Here is a 23,629-nt window from a genome sequence, read left to right as displayed (position 1 = left end):
GACAGAGACAGAGAGAAAGATACTACGACATTAAATTTTTCTTCAGAGCAGTGGGGGTCAGGCTCAAACCAGGATGACAAAGCAAGTGCACTATTCAAGTGAGCTAGCTTGCTGGCCCAAGAGTTGTAGTTGTAATCAGTCATCCTGATTCTAAGTCTGTCATGGGATTCAGGTCCCCAAAGGTCTAGTCCTGAACTCCATCTCTCCGACCTGTGCCTCTTCATTCAGGTCTCTGAGTGGTGGCCCTGGGCTTGATCCTGATTTGTCACTGTCCCCTGAGTTCCATTAGTTCTATGACTCAATTTGTAAGATTTTGCAGGAGGAGGGACAAGGTAGTATAGTTCTGCAAGATTCAAAAACCACAAGTTCAACAGAAAAAAAAAAAAAAAGAGTGGTCCAGCAACAAACACATTTAAGCTCTCTCAGGAAGAGTCATGGCCATCAGCAGGCTAATAATAGCAGGAGTAGCCACCATCTGAACTGGCTGGACTAGGTCTAGGTCATCCTAAAAACCATAAGGGATAGGATTAGATGTTTTCTGAGAATCTAGAGGGCAAAGTTAGGATCATGAGAAGGCAAAGAAAGAAATAAGATAAGGCCTGGCATAAGAAAAAAACTATCTTCCTCTGACAATTCAGTAACATTTAACTGTAATATGATTCGGGGATTCCCATCACCACAGCCACCCATGAAGTTGCTGAAGAGAGAGGTTGTAGCGTGGCGGGTGGGACTGGCCCATAAGTTCCTATTCTGGCTCACAGGCCAATCATGTGTCGGGGGAGAGGAGAGATGTACTGAGGAAAAATGCTATCATACACATTTACAGTCCAACATTTGTAACCACCAGACTAGACAGCCTCTAAAGACCACTCCAAGTTGATACTGATGATGCTTTGGATTCTTCCAGCCTGGCAAGGTAAGAAAATGTTCTCCAGCTCAGCTCCAAAAGAAAAAAGAAAGCCACAGTTTGAGCAAGTGAAAGAAAACACACCAATCTTCCACACTGAGCTTATCCTCCTGAACCTAAACCCACGGAGAAGCCCACACACATGTGGGTAAGAATGCCAGTGTGGGAGAGGCTGCAGGGGACAGAGTGAAGGTGCCAGGGATGGGGCACAGACAAAGCTGACGTGATCTCTACATATTAGTCAGCCACAATCAGTCACAGTCACAGTGCTAAACCAAACAGTCAGACTCCTAAAAGAAGCTTAGGCACAGGGAAATAATAATAGCTAGGCACAGGGAAATGAGAGTCCAATTACACACACTCCAAGCTTGGGGGAGTGTGGTCCACTCCCAATCTTTGCAGAGAGAAAAAAAAAAAAAAAACGAAAAAAAATTCTTTGCAATCATAGGGATCATTTTCCAAGGGAGGCCACCTGTAGCCAAAGAATACCCTCCCAGGTTGCATGTAATAAACAGAAATGACCATTCTCCCTGGCTAGGCCTCAACTGGCCTATCTCCTTGCATTCCCTTTTTCTCAGCATGACATCTTTGGCTGAGTTTTCCTTTATTGTGTTAACTCTTAGGTTGGTTGTGACAACCTGGAACCCTGTGAGGGGAGGGGATCTGAGGTCAGGTATGATAACGGGGAACAAGTGCTCTGGTTATGATCAGTAATGTCTGTCATAGACAGAGGAGTGTGAAGTGGTTGTGTGCTACTCTTACACACCTTGCCTGCTTAAGCTTGTATTTGCCCCATTGTTTAAGAACCTCTAGTCTTAAGGGTCAGCTAGTGTCATACCATCTAGAGTGCACATGTTACCATGTGCAAGGATGCAAGATCAAGCTCCTGGTCCCCAAATGCAGAGGGGAAGCCTCATGAATGGTGTGCTGCAGTGTGCTCATGAAAGCAGGGCTGCAGGTATCTCTTTCCCTCCCTATCCCCCCCTTCCCTCTCAATTTCTCTCTGCTTGTATAAAATAAATAAAGGGTTTTTAATCTTCTAGTTTTGAATATAGACACTAGAATAGTACCAAATTGATAGGAAGGATTTCTCAAATCCTAGCTCATCACCCAAGCAAAACCATAAAACAACAGCCTCAGTGGTAGACAAGAATAAATAATATCTTAGGTACTGAAAGGTAATATCTCCAGTAACTTGTAGTAGGGGACAGAACAAAGAAGGACATTCAACTACTCCATCAACTTAAATTTATTTGATTTAGGTTCTAGGAAGCAGTATGCAGGGTCAACCCAAGTCAAGAATGAAGTGGACTGATACCTCTCCAACTCTATCCCTAGAGTTATAACTTAATGGGGGAAGCAGGGGCTGGGCAGTGGCACACTCAGTTAAGCGCACACATTACAGTGCACAAGGACGCAGGCTCAGGCCCCTGGTCCCCGACCTGCAGTGGTGAAGCAGGGCTGTAGGTGTCTCTCTGCCTCTCTCCCTTCCTATCTTCCCCTCCCCTCTCAATTTCTCTCTGTCTCTATCCAATAATAAAGAAAGGAAAGGAAAATATTTTTAAAATAATAAAAGTAACTTAATGGTGTCCATCTTGAAGAGTTGGGGTAAAAGAGGGTCAAGTAGTAGCTCACTCAGTAAAGCACACATGTACCTTTTCTTTCTGTCTCTCTCTCCCTACCTCTCACTCTCTATCAGAAAAAAGAAAAGAAGGGGCCAAGCTGTAGCACACTGGGTTAAGCACATATAGTACTAAGCACAAGGACCCAGGTTCCAGCCCCTAGGTCCCCACCTGTGGGGGGGGGGGGCGCTTTGCAAGCAGTGAAGCAGGTCAGCAGGTATCTTTCTCTCCCCCTCTGTATTCCCCTCCTCTCTCAATTTCTCTCTGTCATATCCAATAGCAGCAGCAACAGCAACACAGCAACAATAGCAGAAACAATAACAATGGAAAAAACAGCTGCCATGAACAGTGGATTTGTAGTGCAGGCATCAAGGCAAAGAAAAGAAATGGCTACTGGAAGTAGTGAAGTGGTGTAGGCACCGAGCTCCAGTAATAGCTCTGGTGACAAGAGAGGAAAAAAAAAAGTTAGGGACAAGGCACTACCACCAGTCAATATACCCTTCTTCATCCAGGTCTAAACATTACTGTCTCATCCATCCCAAGTATCTTGGGACTCCCACCATTGCCAACATGAAAGGAAGGGGCTGCATTTCACTTCCTACCAAGACTCTCCTCTCTACTTTAGAAACTTCAAAGACATTCCTAGCAAGCTATCTCCTCCCCTTTAGCCAGGGATGTTTTTAGTCTATTAAGAAGTTGCTGGGGTGGGAATTTTAAAGGTTTTATTTATTATTATTATTAAATTTGATCCCTGAGATCTAGAGGATAATTCTAAGGAAACAAGGGGAGGGGGACCTAGAGACTGGAACTTAAAGTCCTACACTGGAGGAAGAGAAAATGAGCAGGAGAAGGGCTAGAGTAGTGCAGAGAACAGATACCAATGAACTGTATGAGGAATGAGAGAGCTGGAATTTGACACCAGTTCTGTCTAATTCCAAAGACAACACATAGTAAAGGCGACAGAAGAGAAGGCACTGGGAATAATTCTGAAAGTGCTTTAAGAGTTCTTTCTTATGAAGTATAAGACTTCAGTAAATCCACGGTATTAGATAAGAGGAAATGAGAGGACATTCTGATGAAGAAACCAGATAGATCCATAGGGGGGGAAATATATATATCCTTGAAATCAGTATAGAGTAAGATATTGCTTACAGAAAGTAAAGCATCATAAAACCTGTAAAATGTAGAGATGAACACTGAGAGAGAAAATACAGTGATCAACAACAAAAGTCCTGGACCAGAATTCACAAACGAATTCTACAAAACTTTCAGAAAACAGTTAGTACCCATACTTCTTAAGCTTTTCCTTAAGATTAAAGAAACAGGAATACTCCTTTCCACCTTCTATGAAGCCAACATCACCCTGATACCAAAAGCTGATAGGGACACAACAAAAAAAGGAAAACTACAGGCCAATATCTCTGATAAACATCGATGCCAAAATATTAAACAAGATCTTGGCCAACCGGATACAGCAGCACATCAAAAAGATTGTTCATCACGACCAAGTGGGATTCATCCCAGGAATGCAAGGCTGGTTCAGCATCCGTAAGTCAATCAATGTCATTCACCACATCAATAAAAGCAAAGCCAAAAACCACATGATTATCTCAATAGATGCAGAGAAAGCCTTTGACAAAATCCAACACCCATTCATGCTCAAAACTCTACAAAAAATGGGAATAGATGGGAAATTCCTCAAGATACTGGAATCTATATATAGCAAACCTACAGCCAACATCATACTCAATGGACAGAAGCTGAAAGCATTCCCCCTAAGATCGGGGACTAGACAGGGCTGTCCACTGTCACCATTACTCTTCAACATAGAATTGGAAGTTCTTGCCATAGCAATCAGGCAAGAGAAAGAAATCAAAGGAATACAGATTGGAAGGGAAGAAGTCAAGCTCTCACTATTTGCAGATGATATGATAGTATACATAGAAAAACCTAAAGAATCCAGCAGAAAACTACTGGAAGTTATTAGGCAATATAGCAAGGTGTCAGGGTACAAAATCAATGTACAAAAATAGTGGCATTTCTTTATGCAAACACTAAATCTGAAGAAGACATCCAGAAATCACTCCCATTCATTGTTTCAGCAAAATCAATAAAATACCTAGGAACAAAGTTGACCAAAGAAGTGAAAGACTTGCATACTGAAAACTATGAGTCGCTACTCAAGGAAATAGAAACTGATACCAAGAAATGGAAAGATATCCCATGCTCATGGACTGGAAGAATAAATATCATCAAAATGAATATTCTCCCCAGAGCCATATACAAATTTAATGCAATACCCATCAAAGTTCCACCAAGCTTCTTTAAGAGAATAGAACAAACACTACAATCATTTATCTGGAACCTGAAAATACCTAGAATTGCCAAAACCATCTTGAGGAAAAGAAACAGAAATGGAGGCATCACACTCCCAGATCTTAAACTATATTATAAAGCCATCATCATCAAAACAGCATGGTACTGGAAAAAAATAGGCACACAGACCAGTGGAACAGAATTGAAAGCCCAGAAATAAATCCCCACACCTATGGACATCTAATCTTTGATAAGGGGGCCCAAAGCATTAAATGTAAGGAGGCTATCTTCAATAAATGGTGCTGGGAAAACTGGGTTGTAACATGCAGAAGAATTAAATTGAACTACTTTATCTCACCAGAAACAAAAATCAACTCCAAATGGATCAAAGACCTGGATGTTAGACCAGAAACAATCAAATACTTAGAGGGAAACATTAGTAAAACACTTTCCCACCTATACCTCAAGGACATCTTTGATGAAATAAACCCAATTGCAAGAAAGACTAAAGCAGAAACAAACCAATGGGACTACATCAAATTGAAAAGCTTCTGCACATCCAAAGAAACTATTAAACAAAAAGACCCCTCACAGAATGGGAGAAGATCTTCACATGCCATACATCAGACAAGAAACTAATCACCAAAATATATAAAGAGCTCAGCAAACTTAGCACCAAAAAAGCAAATGACCCCATCCAAAAATGGGCAGAGGATATGAACAAAACATTCACCTCAGAGGAGATCCAAAAGGCTAACAAACATATGAAAAACTGCTCTAGGTCACTGATTGTCAGAGAAATGCAAACTAAGACAACATTGAGATAGCACCTCACTCCTGTAAGAATGCCATACATCAAAAAGGAGAGCAGCAACAAATGCCGGAGAGGATGTGGGGACAGAGGAACCCTTTTGCATTGCAGGTGGGAATGTAAATTGGTACAGCCTCTGTGGAGAGCAGTCTGAAAAACTCTCAGAAGGCTAGACATGGACCTTCCACATGATCCAGTAATTCCTCTCCTGGGGTTATACCCCAAGGACTCCATAACACCCAACCAAAATGAGGTGTGTACTCCTATGTTCATAGCAGCACAATTCATAATAGCTAAAACCTGGAAGCAACCCAGGTGCCCAACAACAGATGAGTGGCTGAGAAAGCTGTGGTATATATACACAATGGAATACTATGAAGCTATCAAGAACAATGAACCCACCTTCTCTGACCCATCTTGGACAGAGCTAGAAGGAATTATGTTAAGTGAGCGAAGTCAGAAAGATAAAGATGAGTATGGGATGATCCCACTCATCAACAGAAGTTGAGAAAGAAGATCTGAAAGGGAAACTAAAAGCAGGATCTGACTAAATTGAAAGTAGGGCACCAAAGTAAAAACCCAGTGGTGAGGGGTAGACATGCAGCTTCCTGGGCCAGTGGGGGGTGGGAGTGGGTGGTTGGGATGGGACACAGTCTTTTGGTGGTGGGAATGGTGTTTATGTACACTTCTAGTAAAGTGTAGTCATATAAATCACTAGTTAATTAATGAGAGGGGAAAAATTAATTGTATGTCTCAAAGTTTTTAAAACACAGACTGAGTCTTTTTAATATATAGGCTGTGTATTTGATATGCGGACTCTCTCAAAAGCCTAGACCAAGTAGATCAGAAGCAACCAATGGCACAGCTATATACAAGATACTGGGTACCATACAGCAAACCCTAACAAAAGGACTTTTCAAAGTTAACCCAATTACCAAATAATGTGATGATAATATTGATTGTCTTTTTGAACCCTAAGACAGCAGGAACCTCACATCTCCACTATAGAGCCTATATTTCCCCCAGTCCTGGAACCTTAGGATAGGGCCCACTTTCTCACATGCCTCTCCCTATCCATATCAAATAATATTGCATCTGCCGATCACAACCTAATCAACGCAACGATTGCCACCAACGATTGCCACATGCTTCAGCTCAGACTGTGTCCAGAGACTTCACATGTGTAACGACAACCCTTCAGCTTCATTACTCGGGTGAGACCTTTCCTTTCATAGTATTCTCTAATTCCATCCCAGGTGGTTCACTCTCTAACAAAGTCCCAAAATCTAGATATAGACCAGGTTCTGTGAGAGAGAGCATATGTTCACACGTATCCATAAACTAGTGCAAAATATATACCTGAAAGCAGAAGTACACTAGAGTTTGCAGTGAGTACCCCCCAACACTTCCTCTCCACTATTCCAACCTTTGGGTCCATGATTGCTCAACAATTTGTTTGGCTTTGTATGTTAACTCTCTTTTCAGCCACCAGGTTCCAGATGCCATCAGGATGCTGGCCAGGCTTCCCTGGACTGAAGACCCCACCAATATGTCCTGGAGCTCTGCTTCCCCAGAGACCTACCCTACTAGGGAAAAAGAGAGGCAGACTGGGAGTATGGACCGACCAGTCAATGTCCATGTTCAGCGGGGAAGCAATTACAGAAGCCAGACCTTCCACCTTCTGCAACCCACAACGACTCTGGGTCCATGCTCCCAGAGGGATAGAGAATGGGAAAGCTATCAGGGGAGGGGAAGGGATAGGGAGATTGGGTGGTGGGAATTGTGTGGAGTTTTACCCCTCCTACCCTATGGTTTTGTTAATTTATCCTTTCTTAAATAAAAAATAAATTTTAAAAAAAGAAAATACAGTGATAATTGCAGCTTCTGTGCCCAGTACACCTTCTCTGTGTCGAGTTCTTTGCATGTAACAACTCTTAAAATCTTTGCATCTACTCTGCAATGTATCTATGGTGCCCGTTTCAAAGAGCAGATAGCTAGGATTTAGAGAGGTTAAGCAATTCTTAAGTAGGGCTGATGATTACAATTGTCTGTGGTTGTCATCTTTTCTGCTTGATATGTGTATTTGCTTTGATAAGTATTTTTGATATCTCCAACTGTTTGATTATAAAAAAAATATCAAAGAAAGTAGTTGGCCTATGAAAGCAGAATGACAGTAAGAAGAGGAGCTTTTGCAGGGGAATAAATGAAATTTATGCAAAGAGAATGAAGTTGAATAAAGTCATAATGTCCCTTACGGTTTGAGTCATCTTTACTTTTTGGAGATTTGGGCAGGAAATGCAAGGATCTCATACTAAATTTATTTTACAAACCCCTCTGTGCCTACCTCCTTTGGTCCAGTGTTCTTTTCCTTGGTGAGCATTTTCTCATTTCTCATTTCACCCAACAACTCCCAAACCAGACTCTCAGTAGCAAGGATCCTTTTTCGTCTGCTCTCTGAAGGATGAAATTGTCAGTAGAATAAGTTAGGAAGTTTCCAGATGCTTGGCATTGTAGTAAAGATTCCATTCAATACACAGGCTTTGAAGTCTCACTACAGGATTTGTGACTCTCTAAGTCATTGCACAGAAGAGAAGCAAGTTCTAATAGACTGCCTTTATGTTACATCAGTTCCTTCCCCTCTTTGATCTCCAGCCCAAGTCCCTTCAGTTTGATTCCCCCTCCTGGCTCCCCATTGGGGGGTACAGAACTCCAAGTATACTGTTGCTTCCCTCCTTGGCTATTTTTATTTTCACTGAACAAGCTAAATGTTCTATCAGCCATATATTCAACCTTCTGTAAATGAGATGTTATTGTCACAACTGAATTTATCTCCTGCTGTTAAAATCTCAGGACAGATGATCCCACCAATGTGTCCTAGAGCCCTGCTTCCCCAGAACTCCACCCCAGTAGAGAAAGAGAGAGACAGGCTGGGAGTGTGGATCAACCTGCCAACACCCATATTCAGCAGGGAAGCAATTACAGAAGCCAGACCTTCCACCTTCTGCACCCCATAATGACCCTGGGTCCATACTCCCAGAGGGATAAAGAAAGGAAAGCTATCAGGGGAGGGAGGGGATACGGAGTTCTGGTGGTGGGAATTGTGTGGAGTTGTACCCCTATTATCCTATGTTTTTGTTAGTGTTTCCTTTTTATAAATAAAAATTTTTTAAATCTCAGGATCATTACAATAATGATTTTGGCTTACACTTAGATACTTGAAGCTCTGATGGTATTTCAGTTCTCTCACTCATTATTTTCTCCAGCAAATACCCTCTCTATTTTATACCTCATGTCATCAAGAACTAACTAATACGAGGGTTTTCTTCTGGAAATTTCCTCCGCAAGTTTACTTCCACTTTTTTTTTCCCTTTTGTTGCCCTTGTTTTTTTATTGTTGTAGTTATTGTTGTTATTGATGCCATCGTTGTTAGATAGGACAGAGAGAAATGGAGAGAGGAGGGGAAGACAGAGAGGGGGAGAGAAGATAGACACCTGCAGACCTGCTTCACCACCTGTGAAACAACTCCCCTGCAGGTGGGGAGCTGGGGGCTCGAACTGGAATCCTTACGCCAGTCCTTGCACTTTGAGTCAATTGCACTTAACCAGCTGCACTACCGCCTGACTCCCTACTTCCACTTTTTAAAGATTTTAAGCCACATTCATTTAGTCAGTAAATACTTACTTCCCTCTCTATTACAAGATAGGCAGTAAAGTCTAGGAGTTCTGAGAGACCCTTAATAAACAAAACTCTTGATTAGAAAGTTTCTGTATCTAAGAGTAGCCAAATAACTCTATTCGACATACAATGTCATCCCTGGCTATTATAAACACTGTATGTGTATTCTCTCTCTCTCTCTCTCTCTCTCTCTCTCTCTCTCCTGAAAGGCACTATGATTTTCTCAACTACAAGCAGAGAGAAAACTGGAAGGGATTAAGCACTTGAAAGAAAGAAATAGCACTAGTTAACTTGCAAATATCTATAGCTTTCTGCCCAAGGGCAGACTCTACTCATTGTGGACGGTGGATACAGCTGAGATAGTAAAATTTGCCCTCATTGTTTTAGGAACTGATCATATTCAAGTAACTCCATCTAGAAAGTGAGGCAAGAGATCAGAGAAAAACAATCATAGAAAGGTAGTCCCAAATTCTGAGGATAAATTCTGCCCAAATCTCCCTAAATAGTGTATACACACACACACACACACACACACGCACACGCACACACACACACACACACACGTTCCAAATAACCCAACTAAGGAAAAAAAAAAAAACTAAAGATTTTATCTGGGTCTAGTCCAAGGTTCCTGAGTTTACAGTTTGAGTTTGGTTAAGCTAACTACTCAAACAAATACAAAGACATTACTCTTCTAAGACCATACAAAGAATCAAGAGTTTCTTCAAGTTTCATAGGCAATGTTCAAGATATAATCCAAAAGTATTAGAAATGGGGCCAGGTGGAGTGCACCTGGCTAAGTGCACACATTACCATGCATAAGGTCCAGAGTTCAAAGTCCCAGGTCCTTACTTGCAGAAGGGGAAGTTTCATAAGTGGTAGAGCAGGGCTGCAGGTGTCTTCTTCTCTTTCCTTGTCTAACCCCCCTCTCTCAATTTTTCTCTGTCTCTATCCAATAAATAGAAAATTTAAGTAAAGCAAAAATATTTTTAAAGTATTAATTAAACATAAAAAAGCTGAGATATCTCACCAAATAAGGTACACACACATGACCCAGGTCTGAGCCCTATATCATATCAGAGGTCCCAGGGCATAAGGTGGGGAATGGAGGACAGCTCTGGTACTATTATCTCTCCCTTTCCCTCTCCCTCTCCCTCACCCTCTCCCTCTCCCACTCCCTCTTCCTCCTGTCTCTCTCTCTCTCTCTCTCTTTTTCCTCTCTCTCTCTTTCCTCTCTCTCTCTCTCTCTATATATATATATATATATTTATATATATATATATATATATATATATATATATATATATATCTCCCAGGTCAACGTAATCATGCACATAATGCCTAGCTCCACTAGAAAAATAAACAAAAGACTTCAAGAGACTTCCCTAGGCAGACAACCTCACCAATGTGTCCTGGAACCCCACCTCTCCAGAGCCTGGCCTCACTAGGGAAAGATAGAAACAGGCTGGGACTGGGAGTCAGGCGGTAGTGCAGTGGGTTAAGCACAGGTAGCGCAAAGCGCAAGGACTTGCATAAACCTGCAGGGAGTCCCTTCACAGGCGGTGAAGCAGATCTGCAGGTGTCTGTCTTTCTCTCCCCATCTTCCCCTCCTCTCTCCATTTCTCTCTGTCCTATCCAACAACAACATCAATAACAATAATAATAACTACAACAATAAAATAACAAGGGCAACAAAAGGGAATAAGTAAACAAATAAATATAAAAATAAAAAAAGAAAAGAAACAGGCTGGGAGTATGGATCAACTTGTCAGTGCCCATGTCCAGTGGGGAAGCAATTACAGAAGCCAGACCTTCCACCTTCTGTACCCCATAAAGACCCTGGGTCTATACTTCCAGAAGGATAAAGAATAGGAAAGCTTCCAATGAAGGGGATGGGATGCAGAACTCTGGTGGTGGAATTGTATGGATTTGTACCCCTTATCCTCCAATCTTGTCAATAATTATTAAATCAATAAAATAAAATAAAATAAAATAAAGAAGGCCAGATGGTGGCTCACCTGGCTGAGTTTACCTGTTACCATGCATAAGGACCCAAGTTCAAGCCCCCAGTCCCCACCTGCAAAGGGGGAGTTTCATGAGTGGTGTAGCAGGGCTGCAATTATCTCTCTCTCTCTCCCTCTATATCCCCCTTCCCCCTAAATTTCTCTGTCCTATCAAATAAAATAAAGTTCAAAAAATAAAAATTAAACAAGAAAATGTTTATTTACCCAAACTCAAGAGAAAAGCAACAGAGATTTACTGTGAAGTGTTGGACTTAACGAATAAGGATTTTAAAACCACTGTTATAACTTTGGTCAAGGACATAAAAGAGAAATAAACTTGAAATAAAGAAGCCATTAGAAAATCTCAACACAACTTAGAAACTACAAAGAAAAGGCCCTAACTACTAATGAAATCAACTAAAAACCCCATCAACACCTTCCTCTGCAGCCATGTGAGCAATGTATGCTTTTCCCTCAGGACCGTTATACACTTCTAATAGTGAATCAATCACTAATTTTTTTCTAGCACTTTCTAAGTGCCAGGTGTTAGGCAAGCATTCATTCTGATCCCAAATACCTGATTTTCTATCAGACAACATGCACACAGACCACAAAGCATTCATCACATCCTCCCTTGCCTTTCAACAAGAGAATTAAAGTCCCACTTCCAGATCACTCCTGATGGAGACCTTTGCCTCCACAAAAAGCACACAGTAATGAGGGATGGCAGTCCGTCAGGTTTAAAACACCATGGCAAAAACAAAAATAAAACACCCTCCACTGACTGATTAAACAGACCTTGTCTATATAGAAAAAAACAAAAGACTCATGAGTTTAGACATAAAGAGAATTAACAAGGAGTCACTCTCATATCTTCATCTAATTTCATTAATGGCTGTTTTGCTTGTTAAAAACGTATTAAGAAATAAAATCTCGAACTTGAGTACATGTTGGGTCCACCTGGTGATGCTGGGAACATATGCTAAGAACACAGGGCAAAACTACTATGAAACTACCAAGCTGCCCCACCCAAAAAAAAGTTAAAGATTTATTTATGTATTATTTTAGTTAGAGACAAAGGCAGAAAGATAGAGAGTGAAAGAGACCACAGTACTGGGGGCCGGGTGGTAGCCAGCAGGTTAAGTGCACATTGTGTGAAGAGCCCTGGGTTCAAGCCCTCAGCTCCCCACTTGCATGGGGTGTGGGGGGTGGTGGTCATCTCACAAGCGTGTCTGCAGGTGTCTTTCTGTCTCCCTCTGTCCTCCCCTCCTCTCTCAATTTCTCTCTGTCCTATCCAACATCAACAAGGGCAACAAAAATGGGGGAAATGGCCTCCAGGAGCAGTGGACTCATAGTGCAGGCACTCAGCCCCAGTGATAACCCTGGAAGCAAAATAAATAAATAAATAAACAAACAAACAATAAAGAAGAGAGACCACAGTACTGAAGCTTCCTCCAGCACAGTGGGGTCTAGGTTCAAACCTGGATCATGCACATGGCAAAGCAACATGCCATGCAAGTGAGCCACCTCACCAGCTTTACTTATATACTTTTATTTTTTTTTATTTTTATTTTATTTTTTGCCTTCAGAGTTATTGCTGGGGCTTGGTGCCTGAACTACAAATCCACTGCTCCTGGAGGCCATTTTTTCCCCTTTTGTTGCCCTTCCTTGTTGTTTATCCGTATTGTTGTTACTATTATTGTTGTCATTATTTTTGGATAGGACAGAGAGAAATGGAAAGAGGAGGGGAAGACAGAGAGGGGGAGAGAAAGATATAGACACCTGCAGACCTGCTTCACCACCTATGAAGCGACTCCCCTGCAGGTGGGGAGCTGGGGGCTCGAAATGGGATCCTTATGGTCCTTGCACTTTGCACCACGTACGCTTAACCCGCTGCGCTACTGCCCGGCCCCCTATTTATCTATTTTTAAAAGAGAATGAAAAGAGAGAAAAGCTGGAACACTCAGCTCTGGCATGTCTCATCTAGGAATCAAACCCGGGCCACATGCATACAAACTTTTATGCTACTTCAGAACCATTTCCTCAGCCCATCTACCTCCATATCTGTAATGCAGGAATAGGAAGTGTAACCAGAATTCTTATACACTGAGTGGGAATACAAAGTGATACAACCACTTTCTCACTTTTGTTTTCTGTTTGGGTTGGGGGGGGGGGTGGTAGCGGAGGCAAGGGTTCACCATTCTGGATTGATTTTTATTTTTATTTTTTTATATTTATTTATTTATTTTCCCTTTTTGTTGCCCTTGTTGTTTTTCATTGTTGTTGCAGTTATTGTTGTTATTGTTAGATTATTGTTGTCGTCCTTGTTAGATAGGACAGAGAGAAATGGAGGGAGAAAGACACCTGCAGACCTGCTTCACCGCCTGTGAAGCGACTCCCTTGCAGGTGGGGAGCCGGGGTCTCCAATCGGGGGCTCCAACAGGAATCCTTACGCGGGTCCTGGCGCTTTGCCGCCAAGTGCACTTAACCCGCTGCACTACCGCCCGACTCCCTGGATTGATTTTTTTTATCACGGCACCAAAGTCCAGACTGGAACCCAGTTTACATACATGACAAAACAGTGTACTATCCAAGTGAGTTATTTTGCTGGCCTACTACAACCACTTTTAAGAACAGTCTGGGTGTCAGGCAGTGATGCACTTGGTTGAGTGCACCGTACAAACGCACAAGAACCCAGGTTCAAATCCCCAGTCCCCACCTGTAGGAGGGGAAATTTCAAAAGTGGTGAAGCAGTGTTGTAGGTATCTCTCTCTTCTCTCAATTTCTGTCTTATCAAATAAAAAAATAAATAATTTTTAAATACGTAAAAAAAACTGGCAGTTATCTTCAAAAGCTCAACAAATGATACTCTACAGTACAGCAATTTCTTTTTTTTTTTTCAGAGAGATGAGTATTTATTGAAAGAATGTAAAGAGAGAAGGAGAGGAAAGTGGAATCATGTAGAAGTGTGTAGGCCTGAGAGAGAGAGAGATAGAGAAGTGAAGAGAGTGGTGAAGGGGTCCTCAGTACAGCAATTTCTAAGCTAGAAAGCTTCTAACAGAAGCACTCAAAAAAGTGTCTCTACAAAAATGTTAACAACATTATTTGTAATAGTTCTAAAGTATAGATTACCCAAAATGCCCACTAATGTAGTATAGGGAGGGAGGAACTTAATGTCTGTTCAGATAAAGGAACATCATACAGCGAAGACAATGAGTGATATACAAGTATTCTCAACAACAGAGGAGACTCTCAAAGTGCTCACCAAAGCACTCAAAGCATATACCCAAACGTGCATAACTTATTATTCCCTTTATATGAAATTCAACAATAGGCATTATTAACCTATCAATCAGGATAGTGGTCTGGGCATAGCAGGGGTGCTGGAAAATGAACAGAAGAGAGTTTTCTGACAGAAGGATGAATATGGGCTGACCTGACTCACAAGCAGAAGTTGAAAAACAGGATCAGAAGAGAAAACATTAAGCAGAACTTGGAATGAAGTTGGTGTATTGCTGCAAAGTAAAAGACTCTGGGGTAGGTGGGTGGGGGTTCAAGTGCTAGAACATGATGGCAGAGGACCTAGTGGGGGTTGTGCTGCTATGTAGAAAACTGGGAAATGTTATGCATGTACAAACTATTGTATTTACTGTTGAATGTAAAACATTAATTCCCCAATAAAGAAATAATTTTTTTTAAAAAAGAAAGAAACTGAAAGGGGCAGTGGAGATAGAGAGAGGAAAGAGATAGAGAGACACCTGCAGCCCTACTTCACAACTTGTGAAAGTTTCCCCCTACATGTGGGGACCAGAGGCTTGAACCTGGGTCCTTGTACACTGTAACGTGCACTTAACCAGCACCCCCTTCCTTTCCTCTTTAGGATCTTTATTTTATTTATTTATTTTTATTTTTAACATGTCAGACAGGTAATGCGCTGACTCTGCAACAAGGTTTATGAGCGCAACATCTCACACAAGCATATGAAAACCCAATCATCATGCTTATAAACTACAGAAGGATCTCCTTTCCTTTTTAGTAAAGACTTGGTACATTCGATTCTCTCAGAAGGATCTCTTAGACAAGGACTTGTGTGCAAGTAGTTCACTTGGAAGGCAATACCAGGAAGCCTAGGAGGGGAATGAGGAACTGAGTCAGGAAGGATAGAAGTAAATATAGAATGTTACCCAGCCCCCCACACCTATGGACATCTAATCTTTGACAAAGGTGCCCAGACTACTAAATGGGGAAAGCAGAGTCTCTTCAACAAATGGTGTTGCAAAGAATGGGTTGAAACATGCAGAAGAATGAAACTGAACCATTGTATTTCACCAAATACAAAAGTAAATTCCATGTAGATCAAGGACTTGGATGTTAGACCACAAACTATCAGACACTTAGAGGAAAATACTGGCAGAACTCTTTTCTGCATAAATTTTAAAGACATCTTCAATAAAACGAATCCAATTACAAAGAAGACTAAGGCAAGCATAAACCTATGGGACTACATTAAATTAAAAAGCTTCTGCACAGCAAAAGAAACCACTACCCAAACCAAGAGACCTCTCACAGAATGGGAGAAGATCTTTACATGCCATACATCAGACAAGAGGCTAATAACCAACATATATAAAGAGCTTGCCAAACTCAACAACAAGACAACAAATAACCCCATCCAAAAATGGGGGGAGGACTTAGACAGAATATTCACCACAGAAGAGATCCAAAAGGCCGAGAAACACATGAAAAAATGCTCCAAGTCTCTGATTGTCAGAAAAATGCAAATCAAGACAACAATGAGATACCACTTCACTCCTGTGAGAATGTCATACATCAGAAAAGGTAACAGCAGCAAATGCTGGAGAGGGTGTGGGGTCAAAGGAACCCTCCTAAACTGCTGGTGGGAATGTAAATTGATCCAACCTCTGTGGAGAACAGTCTGGAGAACTCTCAGAAGGCTAGAAATGGACCTATCCTATGATCTTGCAATTCCTCTCCTGGGGATATATCCTAAGGAACCCAACACATTCATCCAAAAAGATCTGTGTAAACATATGTTCTTAGCAGCACAATTTGTCATAGTCAAAACCTGGAAGCAACCCAGGTGTCCAACAACAGATGAGTGCCTGAGCAAGTTGTGGTATATATACACAATGGAATACTACTCAGCTATAAAAAAACAGTGACTTCACCATTTTCAGCCAATCTTGGATGGACCTTGAAAAAATCATGTTAAGTGAAATAAGTCAGAATAACATCATTGCAAGACTGGCCAGCTCCTCATGGGGTGCGAGCGCTTACACACTATGATCATCATCTCTGGCATTATGCTATTCCACTGCAGAATACTGTGCCCCAGTATGGTTCCGTAGCCCCCATGTCCACTTGGTTGATTCCAAATTATATTCTTCCATGAGGATAATTTCTGGAACCATCCATTCCACCCCGGTTCCATGCCAGTTCTTAGCAACATCACCCCGCCAGATATTCGTCGGGATGCGGCATCATCTAAGTTCATTTCCCACGTCTACGCTTGACCGGACCTGCCAATATACGCGGATATCTTCGCCCACCCTGTCCAACGCTTGACGTCTCGTCATCCAATTTGGTCTCCTACGCCTACACTGAATTTCTCTGTTCCAGACTCTTGGAAACAGAGTTGTCAGTCAGCTGAGGTAAAGAACAAACACCTCATCACAGTCCCCTGCAAGCGTCAACCCGGCTTTGATCTAGCATGTTATGATTGGGCCCTCCTCAATCGCTATCAAACAGGCCATGGCCGGTGCGCCGCTATGTTCCATCGCTGGGGAGCCAGAGATGACCCGAACTGCCCCTGCGGCTACAGACAGACTATGACCCACATAGTCAACGACTGCCACCTCTCCAGATTCAAACTTTACATCAGGCTCAACCTGACGCTGTTGACTGGCTACGGAAGAAGGGGAAACACTAGAAGAAGAAGTCAGAAACAGAAGGATGAATATGGGATGATCTCACTCTCAGGAAGAAGTTGAAAAACAAGATCAAAAAAAAAAAACAATTAGAACCTGAAACGGAATTGGTGTATTGCACCAAAGTAAAAGTAAAAGGGTGGGAGTGGGTGGATGGGGAGAATACAGGTCCAAGAAGGATGACAGAGGACCTAGTGGGGGTTGTATTGTTATATGGGAAACTGGGGAATGTTATGCATGTACAAACTATTGTATTTACTGTTGAATGTAAAACATTAATTCCCCAATAAAGAAAAAAAAAAGAAAACTGGGAAATGTTATGCATGTACAAACTATTGTATTTACTGTTGATTGTAAAACATTCATCCCCTAATAAAAGAGAAAGAGAGGGAGTCGGGCGGTGGCACAGTGGGTTAAGTGCATGTGGCGCAAAGCGCAAGGACCTGAATAAGGATCCCAGTTCGAGCCCCCGGGCTCCCCACCTGCAGGGGAGTCGCTTCACAGGCAGTGAAGCAGGTCTGCAGGTGTCTATCTTTCTCTCCCCCTCTGTCTTCCCCTCCTCTCCATTTCTCTGTCCTATCCAACAAAGATGACATCTATAACAACAATAATAATAACTACAACAACAACAAAAAGACAACAAGGGCAACAAAAAGGAAAATAAATAAATAAATAAACAAATAAAAGAGAGAGAGAGAAGAGTTTTCTAGAATACTGGTAACCTTCTGAACATGGAGCAGGATATGAGTTGTGTATGTTAAATTTATGGAAAAGTCACTCATTTAAGAAGGGTGTTTTCTTTTGTACTTGTTAAAAAAAAGACATTTGATTTGATAGGGAAGAGAGAAGTTGAAAAGTGAAGGGGAGACAGAGGAGAGAGACAGAGACACAGACACAGCAAGTGGGGATTAGGGACTTAAATCTGGGTCCTTGTGCACTGTGATATGTGTGCTAAACTGAGTGGGTGTGCCACTGTGCATCCCCTCCCCCACTCTGCCCCCTGCTCCCTTTTTTTGTACTTTTCACTACCAACCAAGACTTTGCTGGGACTTCGTACCTGGCAATTCCACTGCTCTTGGCAGACTTTCTTCTTTCCTTCCTTCCTTCTCTTCCCACCACCACCACCAGATAGAAAGTGAAAGATGGGGGTTGGGAAAATAACATTAAGAGTTATGCAAAGTAATCAAGGAGGTAGCACAGCAGATGAAGCACTGGACTCTCAAGCATGAGGTCCTGAGTTCGATCCCTAGCAGCACATGTACCAGAGTGATGCTTTGGTTCTTTTTTTGACTCCTCCTATCTCTCTCATTAATAAATAAACAAAATACTTTTAAAATAGTTATGCAAAAAGCCTTTTATGCCCAAGGCACTAAAGGTCCCAGATTCAATACCCAGCACCAGTGTTCTGGGAGAGAGAGAGAGAGAGAGAAGAGGGAAAATGGGCCAGGCAGTGGCATACATGTTTAAGTGCACACATTACAGTGTGCAAGGACCCAGGTTCAAGCCCCTGGTCCCCACCTGCAGGGGGAAAGATTCACAAATGGTGAAGTAGGACTGCAGGCGTCTCTCTGTCTCTCTCCCTCTCTACCTGCCCCTCCTCTCAATTTCTCTCTGTCTCTATCCAATAATAAAATAAATATTTTTTAAATGATTTCAAAAAAATTAAGAGAGAGAGAAGAGACACCACAGCAGTGCTCCATTACTCATGAAGAGACACCACAGCAGTGCTCCATTACTCATGAAGCCTCCTCTTTTGCCTGGTGCTCCAGTGTGGCGCCTGGGGTTCGAACCTAGGAGGTCCTCATGCATTAGGTAAAATGTGTGCCCAACTGGGTGAGTTATCTCCTGGTCTTTGTTTTGTTGGGTCTTAAAGTTTTAAATTCTATTTTAAAATACCAGTGCCTAGGTCTTTTCTCTAAAAATGTTAGTTTAATTGTTCTGTGGTGCAGCCAGGCATTGAAATTTTAAAAAGCTTCCCAGGTGGGTCTAATGTGCATCCAAGAACCACTGTGTTAGACCTTGGCAGTCTTCCTTTCCATTTCTTGGATCAAAAAGTGCTGCTGCTTCCCCAGAAAGTCGAAAGCAAGATGTATTTTGTAGAACACTGGTTAAATCCAGAGGAGGTTAATAGATGTTACATGGAAAAAGCAGCCCATGGTCAAATAAGTAATTTTTTATTATAATTGCCAACTTTTATTGAACATTCCTAGAGATAAATGAAGGAATTCTACATTCCTAGAGGTAAGCTAACTGCTTTAGCAAGACTATCTCATTAAATCCTCTCAGGTCTATGATAAAGGTACTAAATTCTCACTTTACAAAAAGGTGACTTAAAGCTCAGTGAAGTTAAGTAATTATCCAAGATCACACAGCCTGTAAACAACAGGATTTTTCAAATCTACATAGACCATGACAAATGGTTAAGGTCCACACTTTAAAATTTTATTTTACTTATACATATGAGAGAGTTTCACATGAGGCATAGACAGAGCAAGAGAAAAGTCAGAGTACCACTGCAGTGCACACAGTGTGCTGTGGATCAAACCAGAAGCCTCAGGCATACAAATCCAGCACTCTGCCAGCTGAGCCATTTCTGGACTGGTGTACAAGTTAGTCCAGTTATAAGCGATCAGTTATCAATGTTAGCTGCAAACTCAACTGGGTTGCTGCCCAGCCTCTGTCAACAAACCCCACTAGTAAACATGGAAACTACTGATACAAAAGAGACTATTTTAAAATTACTTCTTACTTCCTATCTTTTCTTCTCTTCTGATGCCCCAACCAGGGGTAAATAGTGTGATTTTTGTTTCTAATCCAGCTGTCTTCTTTTGAGGATTTCAATGATCAACTCCATCCACCTCTCAGGATGTGGCCTAATCTGCATGGTATGCATTCACTTGTGATATTTATGAAAATTGTTGGAGATTGGGTGGTGGAAATTGTGTGGAGTTGTACCCCTCCTACTCTATGGTTTTGTTAATTTATCCTTTCTTAAATAAAAAATAAATTAAAAAAAAAAGAAAATTGTCAACAAAAGTTCCAGCTTCATTTATGCACTCCTCTAACGCATTCAAACCACATTATTTTGGTCTGAGTATATTTGCCCACGTGCCCACTTTCTTCAGGAGGCAGGGATCAACCTGAGGGCAGAAAGTGGTTTAATTTTACTTGATAGTTCTAATTCTTCTTTGTTGTTGTTTCTTTCTCTCTTTCTCTTTCTTTCTTTCTTTTGATATTTCTAAGCACAAAGCCAAGTAAAATACAGTTCTTTGATATTTAAGAACATTTATGTAGGCATGACTTAAAGGCTCATGAAATTTAAAGTTATAGCAGAACCTGGCTCAGAAACATTTGCTTTATTTCATTCCAATCACCGGCAAAAATTAAAGCTACCGAGAAAAGGGATGGGCAAATGGGCATTCCCACATTCTCTTCAGGGGATAGAAATTGGTTTTGCCTCTTAGGAGGGCAGTTTGACAGTATCTGTCATTATTTAGACTGCAGAGAGTTTTCCTTATGGGTAAAATCATGTCAGTGCAGAAACAGGCTGTTTAAGCAAGGAGGTTGCTGCCTGCTATATCTGCAGCAGGAAAAATTAGAAACAACCTTCAGCAGCAGCAAGGGACAAGAAAGTAAATGGTGCTGAAATGTTATTACTGAGATTTTGTGTAGCCTTAACAAGGGCTTATCTATTTGTATTGGTATGTGTTAAGATCAATTAACTGTAGAAGGAAGTTTCAGAAGAATGTTGCATAGATGTGTTTAAAATTAAAAGGATACATGTGTAAATAAATATAGGTTTACATATGTATAAGAATTTTATAGAAAGATGCACATTCATGGATTTCTTTGTGGTGGGAGAAATAAATGATGACTGACAAATGGTACAGTTTGGGACTTGTATGCCTGAGACTCCCAGTTTAATTCTGGGCACTGCTGTACTGAATTATGCTCTGGATTCTCTCTTTCTCTCACAAGAAACTCTCTCTACATATGTAATTTATATGGAATATATTAAATAAGTCTTCATAAACAATAAAAATAAAAGGAGTAAGTGACTGGGTTCCCCCCCCCCATTTTTGTGTTTAAATTTTAATAAGTTAGTATTCTTTTATAATTAAGAAACATACAATGCTGTGAAAAGAAAACAAAAGCTTAGTTTGATATACAATATTTTAAATAGTTGAATTTTGAAGAAAACCTTCCCTAGGGCTGGGGAAATAGCATAACTGTTAATGCAAATAATTTTCATGCCTGAGGTTCCAAAGTCCCAGGTTCAATCCCCAGCACTGAGCAGTGCAGTGCTTCTCTCTCTCTCTCTCTCTCTCGCTCTCTCTCTCTCTCTCTCCAGCACCACATTAGCCAGAGCTGAGCAATGCAGTGCTCCTCTCTCTCTCTCTCTCTCTCTCCCTCTCCCTCTCCCTCTCCCTCTCCCTCTTTCTCTCTCTCTGTCCCTCCCTCCCTACCTCTCCCTCTTCCTCTATCTCATATTAAAATAAAATATTTTTAAAAAGAAAAAACTTCATTTCTTTTAAAGGTGGTAAGAAATCTCTCTAAAGTAGTGTTTACTTTCTGTCTAGCCTAGATGGGACTATAGAGTTCCAGAAAAAATCCTGAAGCCCTAGAGAGTCACCAAGAAATGCCAAGTACCTTGAAAATAATAAATGGGGGAGAATATGTACTTTTTTTTAACTTCCTCTTGCGTGAAAGAAAATAAAATCAGTTCTGAGTGATGCTCTAAACCATTCTGAGAACCAGAAAGTCCTAAGAACTCACTGGACTGGTATGGACACTGGGGTCTCTAACTATAGTTGTGCCAAGAATCAGAGGTTAGGGATGCCCAGATAAGTAATAGTCACATATAATCTGAGTGAACAAAACAACTAACCCATCTCTTCCCATCTGGGAAGAACTAGAAAGAAGCAGTCTTCCAGCTTATGGACTGATCCATGGAGTATCCACAGATACTCCATACTAGGAATACAAATGATGAGGGATTTTGCTTCACCTGTCTCTTCTGCTCAATCTATTTGTCCCTAGCACTGACTTTTCTGGTAATTGCATAAAAGTAATATGCATCAAGTACATACCATGTGCTAAGCAGAGCCTATGTTTAATTATACTATCTTGCATTATTATTGTTTTAAATTTTATTTATTAATTTATTGGGTAGAGACAGAGAAACTAAGAGAGAGAGAGCTTCAGCACTTACAAAGCTTTCCCCCTGCAGTGGGTTCTGGGTGCTGGAATCTAGGACCGTGCTCGACCAGATGTGTCACTGCTCTGCCCCACATTACTATTATTCCCATTTTGCACATGAGGAAGTTGAGGCTCAATGAATTAAGCAAATAACTTACTCAAGGTGACAGTAAATGGTAAATGCTGAGATCAACCCAGGTCTAACTCCAGAGCCACCAAGGTCACTGCTAGTCTTCCTCCCATCTGGGAAGAACTAGAAAAAAGTCCTCCAGCTTGCAGACAGATGCATGGAGTATCCACAGAAAATTCTCCATCAAGTGCAAAGATATTGATACCAGATACCTTGCATTCAGGTCCTTGTTCTGTCACTTACTAAGGGCTGTGTGACTGAGAGAAAGTCACAAAACATCTCTCTGCTTCACCTTCTTCAGTAGTAAAATGAGGACAGTAATTAAGACCACTTTTTAGAGTGGGATGACTAAGAGAGGTCAATAGACAGTGTTTGGCTCATATCATGTACCAAATGGTAATTATTATTAGACAAGTGGCACCTTTCTTCCCAGGCAGATGCAACTCTGCAAGGTGCAGACCTTGGCAAGTGAAGCAGCCTACATTTCTGCCCCTCTCACAGCCAGGGGCCCGGGGGCAGCACACAGCTCTATAGCCCTATGGGGTCCTGCTGAGCAATTAGCTCCCATGCACTGCTAGTTCTTCCTCTTCATCCCTTTCCACCACCCTGGCTATGAGTCAGAACCACCTAACACATTAAAATAATAATAATAATACAGATTCCTGCAGGCTGGAAGATGGCTCAGTGGTAATAAGCATTTTTTACGTGTATACTGGGTTTGATCCCTAGCACCACATGAAAGGAAGACAAAGTCAAATAGAACATCATAAATGGTGGAGTGGTACTTTGACTTCTCTCTTGCTTGTTCTCTTACATATCCACAAGCACTGAAAAAAAAATTCCTTTGATTTTTTTTAAAGATTTTATTTATTGATTCATTAGAAACGATAGAGAGAAAGAACCAGATATCATGTGCATGTGCATGTGCAGGTACATGTGCTTCCGGGGATTGAACTTAGGGCCTCATGCTTGAGAGTCCAATGCCTTATCCACTGTGCCACCTCCCAGACCACTCCTT

The 23,629-nt window shown here is 41.4% G+C and overlaps 1 protein-coding gene and 1 non-coding gene across 4 annotated transcripts in view; both read right to left on the bottom strand.

Moving 5' to 3' along the window:
• The window catches only part of PPP1R16B (protein phosphatase 1 regulatory subunit 16B), a 141,319-nt gene that overhangs the window by 108,401 nt on the left and 9,289 nt on the right, over window positions 1-23,629 (bottom strand). The window contains exon 2 of one of the 3 annotated variants that reach the window (XM_060189981.1): window positions 8,001-8,110. The exons of the other annotated variants lie outside the window; for them this stretch is intronic. The gene's annotated coding sequence lies outside the window, so the exon portion shown is untranslated. The remainder of the gene's footprint in view (window positions 1-8,000; window positions 8,111-23,629) is intronic. 3 annotated transcript variants of the gene reach the window in all.
• Window positions 15,251-15,354, bottom strand: LOC132532465 (small nucleolar RNA U13). The gene has a single exon (XR_009544418.1). It is a non-coding gene; the product is annotated as a small nucleolar RNA U13 (small nucleolar RNA).

The sequence above is a fragment of the Erinaceus europaeus genome, chromosome 1 (genome assembly GCF_950295315.1).
Source record: "Erinaceus europaeus chromosome 1, mEriEur2.1, whole genome shotgun sequence".
NCBI lineage: Eukaryota > Metazoa > Chordata > Mammalia > Eulipotyphla > Erinaceidae > Erinaceus > Erinaceus europaeus.
Note: the sequence above shows the minus strand (reverse complement) of the source record. Positions and strands in the feature narration are given on the sequence as shown.